Source organism: Manis pentadactyla, chromosome 16, assembly GCF_030020395.1.
Source record: "Manis pentadactyla isolate mManPen7 chromosome 16, mManPen7.hap1, whole genome shotgun sequence".
Classification (NCBI taxonomy): Eukaryota; Metazoa; Chordata; class Mammalia; order Pholidota; family Manidae; genus Manis; species Manis pentadactyla.
The window spans coordinates 72,923,835-72,929,101 of NC_080034.1; the positions used below are offsets into that span (position 1 = coordinate 72,923,835).

Consider the following 5,267-nt stretch of genomic DNA (forward strand, 5'->3'; position numbering starts at 1 on the left):
CCTGTGTGGGCTTTTTCTTTTTTTCTTTTTTTTTATAGATCTAATAGGTCAGAAAAATTTTGTTCCTATAAATAAGTAGATGGGAATGGAAGACATTTTCTTGTGGCTCTTCATTAATTGAACTCCCTCTGTTATATATTAAAAACCATAGAAATCTATCACTACATTTTTTTACACATAAATAGTTAACATGTCTTTCATAACGGGTTTGCCACCAGAGCACAGGTGTCATGGAAACTACCGCTAAATCAAAACTAAAATGGGAAAAGACAAGACACATTAATATTGTTGCCAATGGACACATAGATCTGGGCACATCTACCACTACTGGCCATCTGATCTGCAAGTGGCATCAAAAAAAGGACCATAGAAAACTGGAGGAGGAGGCTGCTGAGATGGGAAAGGGCTCCTTCAAGCACGCCTGGGCGTTTGATAGCCTGCACGCTGAACGTGAATGTGGTGTCACCACTGATATCTCCCTGTGGAAATTTGAGGTCAGCAAGTATTATGTGACCACTGACGCTCCAGACACAGACTCCATCAGAAACATGATCACAGGCGCATCTCAGGCGGGTTGCGCCGTGCTGATTATTGCTGCTGGTGTTGGTGAATTTAAAGCAGGCATCTCCAAGAATGGGCAGACCCATGAGCATGCCCTTCTGGCTTGCAGACTGGGTGTGAAACTGATTATTGGTGCTAACACAGTGGATTCCATGGAGCCACCCAACAGCCAGCGGGGATGCGAGGAAGTTGTTAGGAAGGCCACCCCTACATGAAGATTGGCTGCACCCGACACGGCAGCGTGTGTGCCAGTTTCCGGTTGGACGGTGACAACATGCTGGAGCCAAGTGCTGACATGCCTTGGTTCAGAGATGGAAGTCACTCATAAAGATGGCAGTGCCAGTGGGACCACGCTCTGGAAGCTCTGGGTCATATCCTGCCACCAACTCATCCTGCTGACAGGCCCTTGCACCTGCCCCTCCAGGATGTGTACAAAATCAGTGGTGTTGGTGCCATCCCCGTGGGAGTACCAGAGTGGAGACTGGTGCCCTCACACCCTGCATGGTGCCCATCTTTGCTCCAGCCGATGTTGTAAGTGGAGTCAAGGCTGTTGAAATGCCCCATGAAGCTCTGAACGAGGCTGTTCCTGGGGACAGCATGGCTTCAATGTCAAGACCGTGTTTGTCAAAGGTGTTCGTCGTGGCAACGTGGCTGGTGACAGCAAAACTGACCCACTGATGGAAGCAGCTGGCTTCACAGCTCAGGTATGTAAAGTGACACGTTCCCACTTCCTGCCGGGACTTGTCTGGGAGGCTCACTAAATGTGTATTTCTTCTCCACGATTATCCTGAGCCATCCAGGCGAGGTCAGTGCTGGCTGGTCGCACAACTCCCACTGCTCACAAGTTTGCTGAGCTGAAGGATGAGACTGATCGTCGTTCTGGGAAGATGCTGGAAGACAGTCCCAGGTCCCTGAATTCTGGTGATGCTGTCATTACTGATGTGGTGCCTGGCAGCCCATGTGTGCTGAGAGCTGCCCCGACCGCCCTCCTCTGGGCGGTTTGCTGTCCGTGACATAAGACACTCGGGTGCCGTCGCTGCCATCAAAGCGGTGGAAAGGCAGTTGGGGGTGTGAGGTCACCCGGTCAGCCCGGAAAGCTCAGACGGCTGAATGTATATTATCCCCATTCCTGCTGCCCTGCCTTGCTCAGTGTGGGGAGAAAGGTCTCAGAACCATCGGCCCCAATTGGCCCTTTTAAGTTTAGTAGTAAAAGACCATTTAATGATGACAGTGCACCACAATACCATGAAGAAATGGAGAATGGTTTGCAGGACATTTGTTTTATTTTTTGTGTGTGGCTGTTTTAAGTTATTACTTTTTAATGGAAGCAACCAAAAATCTGTCACAGAATTTTTAGACCTAATAAAAGAAAAGTTTAATGAAAAAAATAATTAACTAACAAAAGTATTAGATCCTAAAATTTTGTTGAAAATAAAATTTATGAGCCACATGCCCTGCGTAAAGTTATGTTATATAGTCATTAGAGTTACTGACTTCCTATATACAAATTATTCTTTTTGTACTGAAGGAGTTTTTCTATTTTGGAGCAGTGTTCCATGGTAAAATTGCAAATGAATACATAGGTTTTATTTAATTTTATTTGTTCTTTGCTTTAAAATAATATACAGAAATATTTATTCACAGGTTTTTAAATATTAGCACTGGTATAGATTCATGTAAAAACAATGACAATGAGGAAACAGAATAGTTGCATCAGCCCTGTTCCCCGAAAAGTTGCCTTCGTGCCACCTTGATGCCTTTCTAGTCACACTCCCCCTCCCATACCACACTTCACTCTTGGCAAACTCAGGTAGGGGCTCCATAACTACACGTGTCTCTCTCAGAATGTTATATAAATGGATTCATACAGCATGTAACATTTTGAGACCATAATTTTTCATTTACATGATGCCTTTGATATTTAGGTAAGTTCATTCCTTTTGCTGCTGAGCGGTATTCAGCATTTGTTTATCCATTCATCTGTTAAAGGACATTTGGATCGTTTCCAATCTAGGGCAGTTATGGACAAAGCAGCTGTACACTTTTGCGTGTAGGTTTTCATGTCAACATAGATTTTCACTTCTCTAAGGTAAGCACATAAGAATGGGACTGCTGAATCACATGTTAAGTATATGTTTAATGTTTTAAGAAACTGTCAAGCCACTTTGAAGAGTCGCTATACAATTTTTCATTTATCAGCCATTTATGGAAGTTCACATGGTTCCTCATCCTCACTAGCACTTGACTTTGTCAATACTGTTGATCTTAGACATTCTGGTAGGTTTATGTAGAATGAGAAAAGAGTGACTTTGAAAGGAGGGACGGGAAAGTAGGAACAGCATGGCATCTCAACCACAGGGAGCTTAGCAGGCAGATTCCTTTAGGGAAAAATGAAGTGGATGTTGAAATGCATTGTTTCCACTTAAAGTGCTATGCTCACATGCCTCCCGGAGACGTGTATCCAAAGGATGCCTTTACCAAAGTCTAAAGACCTGCTTTAGAAAACCTTTCACATATATATATATATATATATATATATATATATATATATATTTGAATAACTATGGTCATTGTAATATTGCAATAGCAAAACAAAGCAAAACACAAAACTGGAAATGACCTGAAAGTCCAGTTACTAGAAAAAAAATAGCTATAGTCTATTAATATGATGGAAAATACTGCCTCCATGAAAATGATCTGGAACAGCATTTATTAATCTGGATGAATTCCACAACACTGAACTAAAATGCAACAAAGTACAGAGTATCATACCAATTATAAAATGTCTAAAAACATACAAGATAACATTATAAATTACTTAGGAATTCATGTAAATATCTCAATAGATGCAGAAAAAGCATTTGACAAATTTCAACTTTCATTTATGAAAAAGCTAAAAGTTTCTCCTCAAATATCAGGAACAACACAAGGATGCTCATGCTTACCATTTCTATTTGACATAGGATTGGAAGTTGTAGGCAGAGCAATTAGGCAAAAAGAAGAAAATAAAAGCTGTCCAGGAAAGGAAAATGTTAAACTGTCACAATTTGCTGATGACATGACATTATGTATAGAAAACCCTAAAGACTCCATCAAAAACTATTAGAACTAATAAATAAATTCAGTGACGTTGCAGGATAAAAGTTTTTGTCTATAGGAGAACCACTTTAAATATAAAGACATAGATAGAAAGTAAAGAGATAGTAAAAATTTTATCATATTAACACTAACCAAAAATAAGCAGGAGTAGTTACATTAATTTCAGATAGAGCAGACTTCAGAGCTGGGGATGTTATCAGGGATAAGAGGTGTTACATAATGATAAAGGAGTCAGTACTCCAAGAAGACATAATACTAAACATGTATGCACCTAACAACAGAGTATAATGATATGTGAGCCAAAGTATGAGAACTGCAAGGAAGAAAGAGGTACATCCACATTATAATTGGAGACTCTGACACATCTTTACCAGAGATGTACAGATTCAGAAGGCAGAAAATCTCTAAGGAAATAGTTGAGCTCAGTAACACCATCAATCAGATGGATATAATTGACACCTACAGACTGTTGCATCCAATAACAGCAGTATAAGCATTCTTCTCAAGCTTAAATAAAAAATTCACTAACATAAACCACATTGTTGGTCATATATCATACCTTAATACAGAAACTATAGTAGAAATTACCAACAGAAGATAGCTAGAACATCTCAATATATTTGGAGGTTAAATACCACACTTTTAATGAGATCAAAGAAGAAATATCAAAAGGAATTAAAAATTTTTTGAGCTAAATGAAAATGAAAATATATCTCATCAGAATTTGTTTGATGCAGCAAAAGCAGTGTTTAAAAGGGAATTTTATATCATTGAATGCAATACTGTAGAAGAAGAGAGATTTAAAACCCATTATCTAAGATTTCACCTATGGAAACTAGAAAAGGAAAAACAAATTAAATCTAAACTAAGCAGGAAAAAAGAAATAATAAACAACTAGTGAAGCTGTAAACAAGAAATCAATAGAGAAAAACTAACACAACTGAAAGTTGCTTCTTTGAAAAGATCAATAAAATCAATAAACTCATAGTCAAGCTAACTAAGAAAAAAAAGAGAAGATATGAATTAATAGTATCAGAAATGAAAGAGGGGACATCATGACAGACCCCACTGATATTAAAGATGGCTATAATTAGCTCAAAACAATTGTATAGTGAGCTAATTTCAGGAAGTACATTGTTCTCGCCACTTCATTATCTGTATACAGTAATTTCTACGTGACCTGATTTCTTTGATCATCGTTACCTAATAGAAAAACTAACATAAATTGCTTAGCTACGAGAGGGTGCAGTTCCATTTTATTCCAGGAATATTGATTGCTACTGCTTTTGCCTTATATATATATTTACACAGAAATTAATCTTTGAGCTTTCTGAAGACAGAACATCTGGTTCAGCCACGAAGTCTCCAGCTCTCTCCACACTGTCCTTTCTTTCCCTAGAGCAAACAACTGTTTGTTGAGTGACTGAATGAGTAAGTGAGCGAAGCTTATTGAAGTGTGCTTTTAAGAAATTCACTTGCCTTGTTTTTACTACACTATAATTAATCACATCTTATGTATGTTATGTAATTTCCTTATACATTTAAGCATTTCTTTGTTTCTACATACTATTTAGAAATTATCTTTCTCACTTATATTTCCTAACTGA

General features: G+C 38.6%; 1 pseudogene; it reads left to right on the top strand.

Annotated features, from left to right (window-relative positions):
• The first annotated feature begins 230 nt into the window (after positions 1–230).
• On the top strand, positions 231–1,759 carry LOC118907938 (elongation factor 1-alpha 1-like; annotated as a pseudogene).
• The last annotated feature ends 3,508 nt before the right edge of the window (positions 1,760–5,267 follow it).